The 20723-nt window shown below is 34.5% G+C and overlaps 1 long non-coding RNA gene across 1 annotated transcript in view; it reads right to left on the reverse strand.

Annotated features, from left to right (window-relative positions):
• Nucleotides 1-11742: 11742 nt before the first annotated feature.
• LOC150109795 (uncharacterized) overlaps nt 11743-20723 on the reverse strand; it is a 94016-nt gene continuing 85035 nt past the window's right edge. The window contains exon 6 of the long non-coding RNA XR_016550216.1: nt 11743-12351. This is a non-coding gene — a long non-coding RNA (uncharacterized LOC150109795). The remainder of the gene's footprint in view (nt 12352-20723) is intronic.

Raw genomic sequence — 20723 nt, forward strand, 5'->3', positions numbered from 1 at the left:
TGAAGCTTGTCCCAAGAGAACGTGATATAAGTTAGTGATGATTTACTAAGAATTACAGTAATAGATTGAAAGGACTTTAGAAATTCCTTGGTGTGTATTTAGCAAGGTGTGCTTTATATAAACCCTGAACAGCTAAACAGTCAACATTTGAAGCACATTGAATAGTTAACCTTGTCTAAAAAAACTATTTGTGCTTAGAAGCTTTTAACAATAAGGATAGAAATCTGTTTAAATCTAATCGTGCTCAGTATACTCTACTTATTGAGACAATAACTCTAGAAGTTATTGTCTCAATAAGAACTTGTAATTTGATGTGTTAATGTATTAAATGTTTCCATTTGTTTTGAATCTTGTGCTTGCCTGATTTCATTTCACTGCACTGCTCATTTAATAGTTCGAATCTAAGCGGGAACCCTATTTAATAAGAAAGTAATATAAGACTAGAGAACCACGACTGCTATATAATTTAAGGATAAATGTCTAAGGAGAGTTTTGATCTGAATTAGATTATATAATATTGTGCTTGCTGATGATTGAACGTGAACACAGAGTGGCGCGTTAAACATAAATTTTCTCGGTGTTCAGAAGTGGAGTCAGTCAACAGCCAGAACACACAACGGAGAAGAAAGACGTCACAATATATACATCAGGGGCGAATATTCTGGGTGTGCGGTGCTCATCCATGAAATATCAGTATCACAGATATATTTTTTCATTTATTCCCATTAAAGACCCCTAACTGATTGCAGGCTTTGTGTGATTCCTAAAATGAATGCAATATACTATAATGCTTCATGAGGGCACTTTTCGATGCGTAAAATTACGTCACATTCGTGTTCATAGCCTGAGTGTGCTTTCAAAATGCATACACCTTTGCCTTTTGAAAAGATGTAAAGAGTGTGCAGTGGAACAAATTCTTAGCGTTCTAGTATTTTTAAACTGCTCAGAAGACGAGGCTGGGTGAGCCCAAATTGAGAGCTCACCCAGTGGCTGTGATTGATTATTGTCAATCCAATTGAAAGTTGGCACTTTGCATGAGTTGAGCGCTTTCTGTATCCGATGGCTGCATTACAAATATCTGCTACACGTGTTTTCTGGAACTGAAAATTTAAAAGTGGATGTTAGGAAAAAAACCTAAATGTTTCTCTTGCTTGTGCAGTATAGCAACTGTTGAGGTTGCAAAATTTTGCAATGGTATAGACATTTTTATTCTAGTCTTCAGAAACAACAGACAGTAAAAAATATCTCTTCCTGAATAAAAATGAACATTCTGTATTATAAGACGACCTACAAAAAAAAAAAAAAAAAAATACCAGCATACGTGAGATTGATAAGGCAGACGAACTGCTTATACTAAAAAACTAATGTAGGATTCCTGAAAGTGTGGATAATTCTGATAATGATCGGATGTTATGTACTGAGTCTCGGTAAACAAAATAAAATTCTTGGAAAACGGAGCGAAATATACACAAACCAAAGAAATACACATATGTGCAACAAATTTTACATGATTTGCTGCTCCATCAAACCATATTTATTCCTGCCATACTCTCCATCTCCTCATAAGTTTTTTTTTAATTATGCCATCATAAATTCACTTCTTCATGTCTATCTAGGCTTTATAGGATCGCTATTCGTTCTACCCAGCAACTTATAGGACACACATATCACAAATGTTAATTATTAATAATTCGTTTACCATTAATGAAAGTATTTCTACTCTCACTTATTCTTTCCTTTCATTTCCTATTCTCACATCTTATAAATGATGGTTCACATATTTTCATCTTTGAGTATTTCAAATATACCATTATCCTTCATTGTTGTTTTCTAATCCTAAAACAAATATTGTTCTCCCACTCCATGTAGAAGTATTCAAAGTTATCTTGCAATTAATTGCATTGGACCAATTAAGAGAGCTGAAGGGGGGGAACGAGCCATTCCCAGGGGAATGCCTCATTACCACCTTTCCCTCTGCAGATGCACATGACCGTATGCTTGCATTCTTATCGATGTATGAAAGTTTTGAGAGTGCATAGCACATCAGCTCTCTTAATTGGTCCAACGATCAATATGTAACCTTACATCCTAAACCATGGGACGTTTTTTCTGTCTATTAAAATTTTATTATGGGTTGGCCTGTTTCGGCCCACGGCAGGGTAGTCATAGAACACGTATTTTATTGCAGCAATAAAGCAAATTTTTTCTACGACGGAACACTTCACAGATCCTGAAATTTTAACGGAACACTTCACAGATCCTGAAATTTTAACGGAACACCTTGGTTAGTCGAGTATCATTGGTCTTCGATGCACACTATCGCCGAAGCAAGCTGTATCGTATCGCAAAAATGTGACAACGCACATTACAGGCATGCCAGGCTGCATCGTATTGACCTTGCTTCTGACCGCACGTTTCCTAGTATAGATACCACTGTACTTCACTCGCGCTCGGAGGTGTCGACAACCACGGGCGGCTGAGTAAAGGCCAGCACAATCTACACTCAGAATGAGGAGCGCCTGATTTTCAAACATGTTTGAACTTGACACAGCATTTAAAACCATTCCAGGCTCATATTAATTTTGATTTTTCACAGAATACAGTTTGGGAAATCCGATCTCAAGTATTTCCTCTCATCTTAATATTTATATTTTGGGTATTTTCCCTTTTTCTCTTGTTACCAACATGGGTTTGGTTTTTTAAGTTGAAATTAAGTCCATATTTTTCACTTAGTTTCAGTGTCTCTTCTAGTATATTTTGAAGATCTTTTTTGTTTTCAGCCTGCAGTACTATATCATCTGTTTCTTAAGATGTTTAGATTTCTGCCTCCTAATTTAAAGGAGCTAATATTGGTTAAATAGAGAAAGAACACTTAACTGATACCCTTCTTCACTGGGAATTCCTCCAAGATTTATCCTGCAATTTTTGAGGCAGTTTGCTCCCAGTATAGATTTATCAGTAATCTGGTATCTTTACCATCTACTCATAATTTTTTGATGCATTCTATCAACGTTTATATTCTACATTGTCGAAGACCTTTGTGTAGTCAATAAAACTTTTTGACATTTTATCATGGAAAGATATCTGCTTCTCCAGATATCTTTTTATAATAGTTCTAACATTGAAGAATCCTTCTCTAGTCGTTTTATTTTCCTGAAAACAAGTTTGTCATTAATTTCCAATTTCATTTTATTTATTTCTAGGATGATATATAGCATAACTGTTGCTATCTGACTGATTATTCTGTACTTTTCACATTTTTTGTCCTAGATGTTTTAGGTATTGGTAGGAATGTCAAGTGCTTAAGATCTTGTGGCAGGTCTCCAGTCTCATATTTTGTTACATATGTCATGTCAGTCAGTGATCTTATGGCCGGCCTATCATTTAAAGCCTTAAGGCATTCTGGCATAATTCCATCCATTCCTGAAGGTTTTCCTGGTTTCAGTTTCCTAATGGCATTTGTTACTTCCCAGATAAAAATAGTAAGGCCACCTCTAAATTTTCTTGTGACGACTTATCTATTCTATCATGACTGTAGAGTCCCTTTGAATACTCTATCCCTTATTTCGTCTTTTGACATTAGGATGTTTCTATTGGCTTCTTTAATATAATGAGTGCCATTTTCCCAGATTTGTTAGTTAGTTCCCTAAGATCTGGTTTTGTGTCCAAAAGCTCAATTTCCTTACATTTGTTAAGCCATCATGCACTAGCATCATTAAATTTCTTTATGGAGGGATGAAAACCTACAATGAGCAATGTGGATAACTTTACCCAAGACATGAAACTGTTAGTTGGGCAGAATCCATTCTCTTAAGTCATAAGTCATGAAAGTAAATCAGATTTCTTGGATTCTGCAATCCAGCTAGAAAAACTGACAAATTAAAGGAAAAGGCTAAGTAAAAAATGTGAACAGTGAAAAGTCTGCTACAGGAACAATTAAAGATGCATACCAATAACATAAGAAGCATCGATGGAGATAAAGCAGAACTAGCATGATGACATAACTGGTATTACTGAAATGATTCATTTCAGTAATACCAGTTATTTTTAGGTAATAACTACATAATGTTATATTTGGACAGTTAGATGTAAGAACCATCCTTGGAAATAATGACGATGAACTACAAAAATCATTATGCAATCTAAATAATCTGATAAAAACATATGGTATGGAAATATCAACAGACAAAACAAGTCAAGGCCTTCAAATTTGCTAATCCAATAAGCAAAATAGTAATAAACAACAAAATAATAGAGCAATTAAATACATTCAAATATTTAGGTTGCAAAATGTCATATGAAAATGAAGCTGATATAGAACCAAAGATATCAAACTTTTTAAAAGTAACAGGCATTATAAATAAAATTTTGAAACCCAATTATGTACAAAAACACACACGAATAAGAATCTACAATACAGTTGCTAAACCAACCTTACTTTATGGCAGTGAGATATGGACAATAAAAAAAGCAGATGAAAGAATTGAATCATCCGAAATGAAATTTCTGCGCAGAACTGAAGGAGTCACAATAATGGACAAAATGAAAAGCAGCGAAATCAGAAAAAAACTTGGAATTACAACCTCCCTAAATGAAACAGTGATTTGCTATAAAGAAAAATGGAAAGAACACATACTATGAATGAATAGAAGCAGAATACCTAAACAAATTCTAAATTACCACCCAAAAGATAGGAAGACCCTTAAAAAGATGGAATTGAGTCCGGAACAGGCCACTTGGCCTATAAGCCTGGAAAGGAAGAAATAAGACCCAGAGAATTTTAAATTGCAGAGAAAATCTTAATGGTGTTAGCCTCAATGGGCAAGTCTTGGAGAATAGTGAAAAGTTCAAATATCTGGGAAGTACTTTCTAGTGATGGAAGTTTAGACCAAGAAATAATGGAGAGTATTTTGCTGGGCAAGCTGCTTTTTTTTTTTTTTTTTTTTAAAGGTTAAGTAAGTAACAATCTACTTTGGGAGACAGTGAGGTCACATCAAAGTGCAAACTTTTGATTAAGAGAACTTTTTCCCAATCGTGATGGAGATTAACAAAAAGACACATAAGTAGAACACAAGCAATGGAAATTAGTTTTAAGGACAATGTTGGCAAAAATAAAGACATGGAATAAGAAATGAGGCCATTGAGAATTATTGTGGACTAGAGAAGAATTTAAAACTAAACCAGATTTAAAAAAAAAAAAAAAAAAAAACAGCTGAAGCACTGTTCATGATTGGAGAGAAATGGGATGTTTCATCTGCTTGACCTGAGTTTCTCTTGGAACGGTACTTCAATCTCGCTTTTTTTTTTTTCACTTCCTCGGATATACTCAAAAGGTTTGATCACACAGCATATATTCCCACTTGATCAATGACATTCATTTTTTTTTTTTATCACATTGCATATCATAACTGAACCTCTACATTAGGGCTCACCCATAATTTCTCCAGATTCCTGATGCAAAATCCATTCAGTTGCAGACTGCTCATTTTGTACACGTTTCTTCTACCATCAAAATCAGTCCAAACCCAAAGATTTGCATCCATTTCTTTTAGTCTGCACATTGAATCATAGCCATCCTTCTTGACAGAGTACTGTTGTATCTCAGTAGCAAGCCAACTTCTTACTCTCAACTTTTTTTTTCTTGTTTCATCTAACAATCGTTTCAACCTCCTCTCTCATACTATATTTGTCACTACTTAATTGGTTTTTCAAAAAAAGCATGCAAAGAGAATCAAAGCAGCAAATAATGTTATATACAAGAAACCAAATTATCCAGGTCATGCTTACCACCAGAAAGACTTCCCCTAATTAACTTTTCCATTTTAAAAGCCTGTATCTGTATAGGGAATATGTGGAGAAACTATGAACTGACCTCATCTCTCTTGATTTTAATGTGTCTGGGTATCCAGCCAATATTATAGTAGGAAGTGCTAATTAGAGGACAACTATTGATTAATTAATTGCATGAGATTAACCCTGAAATAAAGCATCAGCAGCCTACTCCATAATAGAAACAGAAGAGAGAAAGTATTTGCTGAGGCCTGGGGTGCTCAACCCGTCGATCGTGGAGCAATTTTTGGTCAATCTCTTGTTGAAACTGAAAACATATTTTATTATCATTATTTTGTATTATTTTTAATTCGCTTTAAGTGTATTGTTATTGTTTATTTATTTTTCGTTAAAATTGTCAAATCAGTGATTTTCTTACAAGTCCGGGTAAATGAATTAATTTGGATCAGTGGAAGTCAAACAGCAAGCCGAGTGAATACAATTATAAGCAAAGTGTAAAAACTTGATTGTAGCTTAAATATTCCAAAGCACATTACATCGATTTTTTTTCCCTATGTTAAGTCCCATGTGAATATTGTAAAAAAATAAACTGTCTTGGTATAGTTTGTATTAGATGTTTTTGTAAATAACTCTTTTGAAGCTTGTATATACTGCTTTAATAATATGTTAGCGTTAAAAACAAAGGCAATGTTTTTGTCGCCGAAGCTGTACATGGTAGCATTAGAAAGATTGTTATTGAAACTTGTATGTATGAGAAAGACTTGCAGGCCCTAAGTGTAAACATCCCCGAAGTCAGTCAGAAAAAGTTCAAACAACTTTCCGATGGCCGGCAACTTACAATCAAAAGAAAGCGGAAGAGAACAAAAAGCGTGCCGAACTTGAAACTTAAGATGAAAGACTCGTACCGATTCTTTGGGGGTTGCCAAACTTCATGCGAGGTCTCAGAGGACTAATAAAAAGGGACTGAAGCAAGTAGAAGGGATCCCAGTTCCAGAACTGCTGCCAGAGAGGAGGCCTCCTGGTCCAGAGTCGCTTGAGAAAGGAGTTTCTCGGTTCGAGACTACTTCTAGGCCGCAGACAAGGTTTCAAATTGCCGAAAGAGTTCCAATTGCTGGAGAAAAGTTTCCAGGCCAGGTTAATGTCAGACATTCACCAGTGTGTTGTGTTTTCATTACAATTTGATGAATCAAACGATTTCACTGATATTGCTCAGTTAATGGTATTCATTCACATGGTATTTCAAGATTATTCAAGTAAAGAACTTTTGAAAATTATACCATTATTGGGAGAAGACATTTTTTCGGCATTTGATTAATTTGTGAAACAACACAAACTTCCGCTTTGTAAACTTCTGATGGTGCTCCTGCAATGATAGGTAATAAATCACGTTTCATTTCATTATGTAAAAACGATAACAAATATCCAGATTTTTTTAACGTACCACTGTATTATTCACCAACAAGTACTGTGTAGTAAAAGATTAATAAACACAAAAGATGTTTTGGATATTACATTTAAAATTGTCAATTGTTCAAGGAAAAGCACTGCAACGGCGGTTATTTAAATTACAGGCAGATGATAGGGAATTCTGTTGCACAATGTTCGCTGGCTCAGCAGAAGTCAATTTTTAGAAAGATTTCTTGTATTAATTAACGATATAAAAAAATTTTCTTGATGAAAAAGGAGATTTATCCACAATTGAGTGATAAAAGATGGTTGTTACACTTATAATTTTAAGTAGATTTCTGTACGAAATTAGGCAATTTAAATTTAGAGTTACAAGGTAGAGATAAAAATTTAATTGACATGTTAAGTTCAATAAAAACTTTCCAACAATACTTGCTTTTATTAAAGAAAAATATAAATAACCGTGAGTTTAGACATCTCCCATATTTATTAAAATTTTTTGAACAGAATCAAGAAATGCTTTGCTATGATTTAAAATAATTTATTCATGAAATAGAATTAGTTGAGGAAGAAATAAATTCAAGATTTAAAGATTTTAATAAAACTGAAATCACTGCATCTTTTATGAATAATCCATTTCAAGAAAACCTGAACATCACAGAAATTTCAAATAAAATTAGTGGGCTGTTTGATATAAACTAAGCTGAAGTAGAACTTGAGATAATAAACATTCAGAATAGTTTACATTTAAAATCAATAAACAATGAAGTCATTTGGAAGTATGCACATGAAAAATTCCCAATATTAACTGATATTGCACGAAAAATTCTGTCGTGTTTCAGATCGACATACTTGTCAGAATCTGCTTTTTCAAATATGACCGTCATAAAAAAATCAATTAAGAAACCAAATTACAGATGATCATTTGTAATTTGGTTTCAAATTGCCGATTGGCTACTTCTTCATATCAACTTGACTATGAAAATATTGCAAGGTCCAAACAACGTGCCAAATTTCACATCAACTCTTTTTTTCTTTTTTTAAATCAACCAGCATTTCCTGTAAATTGTGAGTTTGTAATCAATCTGTTGTTTTTTCTAACTTTGGTTTTCCAAAATAGAGAAATAAATATTTTATTCCAATATATATATATATATATATATATATTTTTTTTTTTTTTTTGTTGTATTAAAATAATTAAGTGATAAATAAATTTTTAAATAAACAAATAAAGTTTTTAGTTGTGTATTTTTTTTAGGTGTTTATTTGTGCGTAATCAGATATCAGGTTGGGGGAATGTGATCTATATAAGAGAGTAGATCGCCGAAAAATTTCTTATAGAAAAGTAACTTGCGTAGTAAAAAAATAGGTTGAATACCACCGTTCTAGGCTATGAACGGATCTGTCATCTATCATTCATTGCAGGATAGTCTCCTTTACAGAACCATAGTCTTGAGAACCTATGAAGAAAATTTGATTAAACTAGTGCATAATGAAGGTGAAGCAAAGAGGGTTGAACTGTGCCTCATTCTGCAATGCAAAGCATGTAAGCTTTCTGTCAAAAATGAGTTCAAGAACTTAGTTTCTTGTTACTAGTATAATACTTTGTCCCATCCTAACTCTAGGTGGAGAGTGCATTTCTGGCAGACCTGTACACAGACACTGTTGAAAACTTGAACAAATACTAAAAGCCCATGAAAAGATACACTTGCTTTTTGAAGACGCCTTCAGTGATCCTCATGTTACAAGAATGACAGTCAATTGTGAAGGTGCCAACGTACAAAGAGCACCCTCAAAGTAAACTCAATGAAGTCGTTCAGTAACTTAGATTACTTTGACAGGAAACAGTATCACATTTAACAGACTTTGGAAACATCCTCTTGTAGGCAGTATGGATAGGATAATGTGTTTCTCACTCAGACTTGAAAGACCTAGCTAGAGAAAGTTTTTAATGAAAACTGAAAGATGGCATTGATATTTTGGAAGAATCTACAATTTCACTGCAAGGATTTTCCTATTCTTTGGGCCTATCCAGTTTGAGAGGTTCAGGATTTACCTTTATCTGGATTTGTATTTTTCATTTGATTTTGGGATGTATAGATGGTTAATGTCTTCATCTGGAAAAATGTTTAATAGATCTCATGTGTCAGAGTCAGTTATTGTGTTTAATTTACATTCAATGGATACAGAAATATCCATTTATTCTGCCAGTGTCTGGTGGTTACTTTCAGTGATGCCCTTCCATAACTTTCTTGACAAATCATTTTGGATGTCACAGTCAATAAAGGTTCAGGTATGCTGAAATCATCAGATGGTGGAACAGACAGGGCTCCAGAAATCCACTTACCATTTCATGACAGGCAAGTAAAAGCAAGATAAGTGACAAGTGAATTTTGGGCCTTATTTTAAATGCATTCAAAATACATTATTTTTTTTTTGCATAATTTAAATAAAACTGAAATAAAACTTCATTAAGGATTACAGATCTTCTGGATCTGTAATCCTTAAGAACGCTACTGCATTCTCTTTTAAAGAATCACTGAAACATTAGTTGGAAGGGGACCAATCGTTCGATGCTGTTGGCACACTCTCCCTCGATGAGTCTTTGGACTCCCTGGAGGTGTCAAATAATAATAATAATAATAATAATAATTTGCAATTTTAATGCTTGGGAACATTGATCAAGAGTAAACAGATAAGTATTTTAATACCGACCAGTTTCACCAAAGTTAAGCTGTTGGCATCGTCAGGGTACAAGTACTGAGGTTAAAACATATCACAAAATAGATCTTACCCCCCCCCCCCCCCCAGCTAAGCTACTGCCTCCAGGGAGTCCAAAAACTCATTGAGGGAGGACACCGACTCTGCAGATCTGTCTCCACCACTCAATCCACCAACGACCCCCCACCACTACTAGCATTTTTCACAGACAAGCAAACATCCATGCCCACGGGAGGATTCGAATATTATAAATACCAAAATTAAAATATCTAATTAAATATTGCAACATATATTTTTATTATTTTTATTCTTCAACACCTTTACCCCTGAAGTAGGTACACAACTGTAATATAGTATTGTCCTAAGCTGATTTTCACAGCTCACAACACAAATTAGCTTAACATAATTAAATGCAGATTCTTTTTTAATACTGTTATTTAAAAAAAATTATCCTGTAAATACAAGACTGGATCATGTTACTAAGGGAATTGTGAAAAGTGGATCTGGCTCCACATTGAGTCCTAACTACTTTGTTTTCATAAATTTTATTATTTGTCCTCCCTGTTAAATTATTGTTCATGGATAATTTATATCGATCAGCCTTCATTAAGAACAATAAATGAAAGAAAACATAAATTGAGTTGTGAGGAGCTGTGTTATGGCATACATTTTAAATCCACCTTAAAAGAAAGCCTAATTCACTATTTTTTTTTTTTCCTGGCTAGTATTTCTTGAGCATTGCGAATAGACAGATGTGTTTATGTTGCTTCTGATATTTTTCTTAACTGCCACTTTATCAGCATAAGAGAATTGCAGGACAGATATTGGATGTAAGCTACCTCTTTGCATCCTGATCTGCATGAGATGCAAAGAGGAATCTAGCCACCATAACATTTGTTGTGAAATCTCTTCTGTTGAGAAGGTGGTAGTTAAGAAAATATTTCCTTCTCATCTTTCCACATTTACCATGCATGAAAGTAGACTGGATGGTCTTCCTCACAGTTGACACATTTAAGCTTCTTTTCAAGGCATATTTGTTATGTTCTTAACCACTACATTTAGCTTACAAACATCTGAATAGGGAGGATAGATAACCTGACAGGACAGTTGATATATCCTGTCTTACCAATGTTGGAAGTTTGGGTGTATTAAAAGGATGATATTTCACTAAAAATACACATACTTAAGTCATTTCTTTCTTATTTCTGTTATGAAATATCTGTATTTGGGTGGGGACTTGTGAGGACCTCTGGAATATTTGAAGAATGATTCATGCTGAAAAGGATTTTTTGATTTGGTGCCAGTCTCCTCATGAAACCATGAAGCCAAACACCTCAGGCAAGCAATAAATATGCTCAGAAGTGGATTACCAGGATTACCTTGGATGATATACTAGCACTGCAGTCAGCCATGGACTCTGTCTCATGAACAATGGGATAGGAGACTTAATGCAACAATGCTGACTATTGTAGGCAAGCTCTCTAGCTAAAGTGATCCTGCTTGAGTGATGATCTAGCAGGACCATCATCTTGCATATCAGAGGCCAGAGTAATGCAAGAATATGCAGTGGTTGCACTACACAGAAAACACAATGGCAAGGCACTGGATCTCAGTGATGATGATCTGTAAAACAGGAGAGTAAAAAAAAGACTCAAGAGAAGTTGAGTGAAAAATACAGGAAGAGTACAAATAATGAGAATTAAAAGAGCCAATGCCATCATTGGAACTAGAAGACTATGTAAATAAATACAAATTAAGCATTACAACATCAAAAATAATTAATTTAAAAGCAAAATATTTTACACCTGAAAGAAATAAATAATATTCACAAATAAAATAAGTTTATTAAGAAAGTTAGACAACTACATGAATTGATATACAAGATGTTTCATACACACGGTGGGTAAATGATACAAGATGGATTTGTCTCTGGACACCAGTTGACGTGAAACAATGAGATTTCGCTTTTTTTTTCTTTTTTTAATTTTTTTAAATGTGCTGCAACAGAAGCACATTTAAGAAATACTATTACCAAAGACTGACATTTGCTGAATATGAAAAATGCAATGATACAGTACTAACAAACGGCTCCTATAAAGCATACAAAACAGAAATGATTAAAATTCATTACTTTATCGCATAATTAAAAATCATATTACAAACTTCCCTCTGGAGTTTAATGCACACTCTGCAGTATGGCACCTTACTTGTTTTTTACAGTATATTTCTTCACACAAAGGTTGGACACCAAACACAAAAATATGCTAGCTAAAACAAGATGTGTGTATGTGTGTGTGTGTGCTGAAGTTAGAAGTCATCTCTGGTGAAACTGTTCAATAGCTGATTCATCATACACAGCAAAGGGCTGCAACACACTGCCTCTGCTGCTATGAAACACCATTCTAAAACTTGTCAAAACCAACAGAGAGACCCCTGAAAAGTAAGAGTTAAAAAGTTTGCTATATTTGTGCATAAAATAATAACTGCTAAGTTAACAAGCAAACATTAATAAATAAAACTGCTTACATACAGTAGAATCTAGTTAATTGACTCACCGGTTAATCAGGTAGCTATTTTATTGGGATAAATTTAGAACAAATACAATGAAAATATAAACAAGCGTTTGCTTCATTTATTTCACAATGCCATTGGGCCAGCCAGTAACCTCTTCCCCATTCAATGCTAGAAAAATTACATAATCTTGCTTCAAAATTTTAGTGCTGATGAAATGGGGCTATATTTTATCATTTCATACTGGTTAGTTCCCTGTGTTATAAATGCTACACTGCTTGGATCAAAGAAAGCAGAGTTCATAGTGAAGAATTTATGGAGACACAATGTGTTAAAATTACTTTACTTAACATTAAGTAGTCCACGTGCGTTAGCCTAGTGGCTGTGTGCTTCGCAACCATATGCCTGGGGAAGGAGTGTCTTAGGTTCGATTCCTGTCGGAGACATGAGGAGCCGAAGGATCTTCCTCGGCCATAGCCAGGTTAGCCGATCTTAGGGATGGACAGTAGGGTTTTTTCCCGTTTATCCTGGGGTTTTTCATCCCACAAAAATCCTGTATTCCAGATCCTGTATTTGTAGGATTTTTCATCCCACAAAAACCCTGTTTTCCAGATCCTGTATGTTCACGGATCTGGAAAACCAGACCCGTGAACATACAGGATGCATCCATAGGATATAGTATGGCAAGGAAGGCAACGGGAAACCACCTTGCTCACAGTCACTTCCCTAGTATGGTAGCATAGCTGCCCCTACCATCCTTATGGATGAAAGGAAACTAATCAATCAAAAATCAACATTAAGTAAGACCTGTATTGAGGTCATCACCAGGAAACATACATATGTACAACATACAAGCTACATTGCAGGTTGCACTATACAAAAGTAAAGTTAATCTATCCATGAGCTCCAAATTGCTAGCAAAACAGCAGGCCTAAAGATAAACTTAAAGAAGACCCAAGTTATTTCAATAGCTATGTCCAACCAGAAATAATAAAAAATCAATGGATTTCTCCTAATTGATAAGAGTTAAACAAGTAGATCATTACATATACTTAGGACAACAGATATCAATGGAACAAAATATCATGGACGAAATTAAAAGGTGCACGATGCTTGAGTGGAAAGCATTTGGAAAATTACATTCAATATTCAAAAGCCAACTACCATTATGTCTGAAAAGAAAAGTTTTAACTCGTGTATTCTTCCTATACGCTGAAAAGGGAAGTTACGTAAAAGCAGACTAATAAATCTTAGTCATTGAGTGTGATGTTTCTAATCTTGTTAATGAAGTAGTGTATTTTATTATGTAGAAAAAATGTGCATTCAGTGTATACACTTCAAGTTACTTCATGCATACATTTTGTTTTGCTTACACTTGGATAAAGATTAAACCAAGAATATAATTTCTTGCATCTTTAATTTACATCATTGAGCTGACACAATTTTTTCGACAGTTATCAAATATTAATGAAATTAACATTTGTTTAATTATAAGCAGTACAATCTTATATAAAAACCAAATTTTTTTCATTGGCATAGTTTCTGATGTCAACCATGCCAGCCTGGATAGCACTTCTGATATTTAACCAAAAATAAAAAATGTGCAACACTTTAAACAAAATTAAAAACAACACAATCAGCAAAGAAGATTTATTAGCCAGCTTTAACATAATTGCCCTTTTCATGAATGTTCCCATCAGACACAATTCTTCTCAAAAGGAACAATTTCTGTCCAATATCATGGTCCTCTTTGGCTATGTAATTTGTTCTAGGTATTTCATGTGGCAAAATAATTTCTACCTGCTAAAAAAAAAAATGTATGGTCATGGACTCACCACTTCTCCCCACCAACTTTTACATGGAACACTTTGAGTAATGAGCTCTAGGCTCAGGAAATCCAAAGCCCAAAGTTGGGTACAGATATGATGATATATTCACCATTTGACCACCATGGCTGTTAAGCATTAAATACATTCCTAAGCCACCTGAACCTAAACGTATCCAATTTACCATTGAGATTGAAAGCTGTAACTCTGTTCCTTTAGGCACTTGTCAAATGTCTTCTCATAGGCTGTCTTTCCTTCAGTCTACAAACAAACAAACACATACACACACAGCCAATAAATAAACAAAGATTGCCATACCACCATTCAACAAAACTAGAAGTCATAAGTACTCTCAAAGATGGGATCCTGACAATTTGCTCTGCTGAGCAAGTCAGGTGCTGAAGAAGGAATATAAATTATTAGCTAAACCTTCATAAAAAATGGCTACATAAAACTTCACAATAATGCCATGAAAGGTAAAAAAATTTTAGAAAAATGTCATAGCCATTTCATATATTAAGGAAATATTGGAGAAAAACAAAAAAAGAGAACACTACATAAATCTTCTCTTCCATCATCTCTATAGATGATGAGGCCGAATGAACTACTTCCACTTTTGTCTGTCCCTAGAAGGTTCTGAACAATTCCGTCCATTTGGTGTTGCTAATTATAATTTGGTTACAATTTGTTAATCAGGTCCTTTTTTATTTTGTTTATCCAACTGATTCTGGGACACCCTTTGGATTTTTACCTTCCATCATTGTATATAGGGCTTTAGTTGATAACCTTTCTGTTTGCATTCTAGTCACATGACTAAACCATCACAATCTTCTTTCTCATTTTGTCTATTATTGTTATTTCTTGTTTTAGTCATTTCCTTATGTATCTGTTTCTTAGTCTATCCAGCAGAGATACTCCAAGTAATCTTCTTAGCCAACCATTTCAGCAGTTAATATTATCTCTTCAGCTTTTTTGAGATTCCAGTATTCACTTCCATAGAGAAGTACTGGGAGGACCATTGTCTCGTAGATTCTTTCTTTCATTACTTCCATATTTTATTTAGTTCTCCAAAAGTTTGAGATGTTTGACTGATTTGTCTGTTTATCTTTTGTAATTTAACCATTGTACTCAATTACTCCTCCAAGGTAGGTGAAGTTTTCTACCTGCTCTAGATTCTTACTATCAATTTCAATTTTCAGATTGGTGTTTCCTTTTTCCTATTTGCATAATTTTTGTTTTGTCTATATTTAGGTTTAATCCAAATTTCATGCATTCTGCCTTTATTTTATCAGAAATTTGCTGCATTTTACCCATATATTTTGATTTTAGAGTCTTCTTTGTTTAAGGCCTTACTAGTTGCTCCTTCCAGTGTAAGATTGAACAGGTCCGACAACAGACTGCATCCCTGTCTTAATCCACTCTCTGTATGGAACCAGTTGGTTAAGGTGTCCTCCGCTCATACTGCACTTTCAGATTTCGTGTATAGATTCTTTATTATTCTTATAGTTGTGTTGGCGATTCCAAATTCCTTCATGTTTTTCCATAGTTATTCTCTTCTATGGATTGAATCAAATGCCTGACAAAAATCTATGAATATAGCAACTTTGGTTGTACTCTAGAATATTAGCTGGATTAAGGTGAATAATTGGTCAATTGTGCTTCGTCCTGGTCTGAAACCTGCTCGTTCTTCTCATAATGCTAGTTCTATATATGGCTTAATTTGATTTTGGAGCACTTGAGTAAAAACCTTGTTCTGCTGCTGCATCTTTTTCAAATGCCACACATATCTCACAAGATGCTCATGAAGCATTTGAACTAAGTTTAAATTCATAAAGCAAAAAAGCCCAAATTACACCAAGTTCAACTGACATTTTAAAAGGGTTCAAAGTCATAGAAAAAGAGTATGCATCAAGTTAGAGCAAACAGACTGACTGACACATATCTGTGCCTTATGGCACACATAAATTGTGCTCTGCAAACCATTACAAAATAAAACAAGTCAGTGCAGCAAACTACTGAAAACTGCATGAACTTTTTTGGTTACCTGATAAAATGCATAACATTTCACTTTGCAAAACAGAGGAGACATTCATGTCATCTGCCTATAAAGGCAATCAACTGTTTAAATCAGCCTGCAGGAATTCTGGTATCAAAATCCCTTATCACTCTTCCTAAACAGTAATAGTCCAAGTAAAGAATCCTGTGTTACACCACCAGTCATCCTCCCCTCAGACTCAGCACTACTAATATCACTTTCTGATACCTGTTGGTCAACCACTCTGTGATCCTTGTCAGAAATTTATTTTACAAATTCACCTTTTAGAGTTTGTATAACCATCTCCAATACTATTAAATATCTTGACAAAAATCCAGAAGTATAGTTGACCCTTAAAGAAAGTGGGTTTGAACTGCACAGGCCCACTTTCCAATTACCAGAAAATTTTCCAATAAATATATTGGAAAATTTTCTGGTAATTTGCAACAATTTGAAAAAACTCGCAGACGAATTACATAGCTTAGAAATATCGAAAAAATTAAGAAAAAGTTACATGTTATAAATGCATATCTAAATATATGTAGATACTAGTCTATTTTATCATTTATAACATGTAACTTTTTCTTAATTTTTTCGATATTTCTAAGCTATATATCAAAATTTCAAAATTATGCACACAAATACTTACAGACCATACATGGCCATTTGCAGTCGAGAGAAATGTAAACAAACGTAGTTTCGGTGTTAATCATAACTGCATAAAATTAACTGTTAATTAGATAAATTAATTAATTAGCATAAAATAAAAATTTTATAATGATTCATTCATTAGTGTACAGGCTAGGCTACTGCAAAACAATCTTATCAATTGCACTAAGCTACCATAAAGCAATCATATTGCTGCTGCTTCTTTATCAATGCATGAATCATTATACTTGCAAATAAATATGAATAATTTCTTTTTTCACGTTATCTTTTCATTTTTGATGTCTAGCGTTAGTAATACTTATAGCATCTACAGTGTTTTTTTATCATATAAGACAATATTGATGTAAGTATACTGGCAGACAATAAATGACAAACTTATGGTATCAATAAATACAATACAGTACAGTACTATAGAGGAATTTTCACTTCCTTATGATTTGCTTTAATAACATTTTCTTTTCTCTAGCTTACTTTAATGTACGAAATATAGTGTATATACATACATACCATGTAAAATATGTGTTAAGCGACTGTTTATGTTATCGGTAAAGCTTCCAGTCAACAGTAGGCTATTAATAAAGCTTTTGGGGAGTCAAAAGTTATACGCGAATTTTCGAACAACACAGGGGGGGGGCAGCACCCCTAACCATTGTTCATTGCATTGTTCAAGGGTCAACTATATATATATGTATATATATCTAATCTCCTTATTCGAATTTACTTGAGTCACTATTACAGAACATGGGCAAATTACTAAAGCAAGCCCTACATTTAACAGAACAAATTTGTACTCTACAGAGGACCCTGGTGTTGTCTACCCACCTTTGGCTGTGATTCCTAATCAATCTTCGAGACACTGTGACAACCATACCAGAGACACTAAGTGTTTTATAATTCACAGTATGTCTTAGCTCAACCGTTTTATAATGGAATTATCTCACTCTCATCGTTTTCATTAGGAATCTTAATGAAATTTAATACTTTAAACCATCTTTGTTCTTTCATCCAGTTCTCTTCTGGCAGGCAGAGCACAAATGAGATTGCCTGGATTATATACTTTACCAAAGTAAAGTATATAATCCAGGCAATCTTAACTACTTGCATTTTTTCCACTCCTTTCCTGCCATTCAAATTCACTAGGGTTATTCTTTCAGATTTCCTTTGGTCTACCAGCTAACATTTTTTCCCCCCATAATCTGATTTTGTCTTGTTCAACATGGCTACATAAGATCTGATCATTATCAGATCTTATATTTCTATCGTCTAAGGCGCATTGTACCGTATCAATCCACCTATATCTTGGTCTTCCTCTGGGTTGTTTTCCTGCCAACCTGGCAGAGAACACTTGTTTTGCTAATCTTTCCTCGCCCATTCTGTTTAGGTGACCATACCACCTGAGATTAGCTCTGCTAATGCATTCCTGGATGCAGACAATGTCAAGTTCTTTCCTAATATCCTCGTTTTTAATATGATATTGCCATTGATGCCATCTGTTCATGCCTATAATCTTTCTCAGGACTCTCATATCTGCGGTTTCTAGTCTTTGGTCAAGTGTTTTACTTCTGACCCAGCTCTCAGATCCACAAGTTAAAACTGGTTTGAACACTGTCTTGTATACAGCTAATTTAGTGTTCCGATTAATTTCTCTCTTATTCCATTGACTTCCTACCAGCTTTGTTGATTCTGTTGTCTATTTCTATATTTAATTTACCATCTTCAGTAAAAATTGTGCCTAAGTAGCTGAAATGTTTTACTTGTTCCACAGGTTCTCCATTCACAACACAGTTGACATTTTCAATAATTCTGCCTATTTTCATTGTCTTTGTCTTTTTATTGCTGACCTTCATACCATATCTATTACAACAGTTATTCAAATTAGTCAGGGAATCTTGCAAACTTGTAGCGGATTTATTTACAAGTATAACATCTTCCACATAAAGCAAAGAGCTGACATTAACATCTCCAATTCTGATATCATGTTTAATACCACTTTCCTTCATAATGTGATCCATATAGATAATGAATAACAGAGGGGATAATGTACATCCTTGTCTCACACCAGATTTAACATTAAACCATCTTCCTATACATCCTTCAATTCTAACTGCCGACTTACAACTCAAATACAGACTAAGTATTGCTTGATATAATGCCCCATTGACACCATATCACTGTAGAGTATTGAATAGCTTCTCTCTTGGCACCTTGTCATATGCTTTTCCAGATCGACAAAACTTAAATACAGATCTTTGTTATATTCCCATGCTTTCTCGACTATTTGTCGTAAAGTGAAGATCTAATCCTGACAGCCTCTATTTGGCCTGAATCTAGCTTGTTCTTCAACCAAGCTTCTCAAGTATACTTGCATAGATCTTGCCAGGAACACTCAGTAGGGAAATACCTCTGTAATTCTCACATTCAGTTTTATTTCCCTTTTTATATATGGGCACTATTAGAGCTCTACTCCAATCATCGGGAATTCGTCCCTCTGTCCAGGCTTTCTGAACTATGCAGTGCAGCCACTGTAAGACTCTTATACCACCATACTTCAGCATTTCTGGTCGAATATCATCGACTGCAGCTGCCTTTCCACCATTTCAAGCCTTTGATGGCATTTTCTACTTCAAGTATGGAAATGTATTCCTGACTGCATGCCTGGTCATTGTTTTTTTTTTTATCACTGTGCTATCACTGCTTGTTTCATTTAGCAATTTTTCAAAGTAATTACCCCACACTTCAAGGCTATCTTTTTCTCCTGTTTTCATGTCACCTTTATCATCTCTAACTCCTTTTATAGCACTCTTTCCTCCATTTCTAAGCTTCTTCAACAACCTCCAGAGTATCTTACCACCTTCTTGATATTTATTTTCTATGTTCTTGCCAAAGTCCTCCCATTACTTTTGTTTAGCTAGTTTTACACAGTGTTTTGCTTTCTTACATTTGTCTCTGTATTCTCTAAGAGCACAAGTTGACTTATTTGCCAGGAACTTTTGATATGCTTTCTTCTTTTCCTTCACTGCCTCTTTAACTTCCTGTGTCCATCATGGAGGCTTGATTTTTCTATCCTTGCAGACAACCTCACCATATGCCTGTCTTGCTGAATCAATCAGGGTTTTCTTCATGGCTTGCCATTGAATCTTCAAGGTTTGGTTCCTGTTCTCAAACTCTTTCATTTTTTATTCAATAATCTTTGTGTATACAGTTCACATCTGAGAATTGCTCAACTTTTATTCTCTTTACAACTTTCTTACATGTTCTTCTTTTCAATATGAAATTCAATTTTATCCTGCTCAAGACTAAACAGTGATCGCTTCCAATTTCAAATCCTCTGTACACTCTGGTGTCCTGCACCAGGGAGAAAACATCACTATCAACAATAACATAGTCAACGAGACTTTTCTTATTCCTTGCCTATTCTCTCCATGTGAATTTGTGCAATTTTTATGCCGGAACATAGTTAGTAATAACCAGTCCATGTCCTGAGCAGAAATCCAACAGGTATTTGCCATTCACCTCATTCTTTAACCTGGTTCACTGTACCACCTGTAAAAAAGACATCAGAAGAAATTTGAAAAAATCCGGATGACCAAAAAGTCTTTTGTCGTCACGGAATCCTACCAACTGTGCTGAAGAGCACAGTTGGTAGGATTTTAATCCTCAACTATCACCTGTTCTTTATAATCTATACACTATATTATATTCCACTAGCATCCCCATAGCACAGTCAATTTCAAAAGAAAAGTTGACAAGTGTCTACCGTCAAA

This window comes from Typopeltis vanoorti, chromosome 1 (genome assembly GCF_054136105.1).
Source record: "Typopeltis vanoorti isolate ZY-2024b chromosome 1, IOZ_Tvanoo_1.0, whole genome shotgun sequence".
Classification (NCBI taxonomy): Eukaryota; Metazoa; Arthropoda; class Arachnida; order Uropygi; family Thelyphonidae; genus Typopeltis; species Typopeltis vanoorti.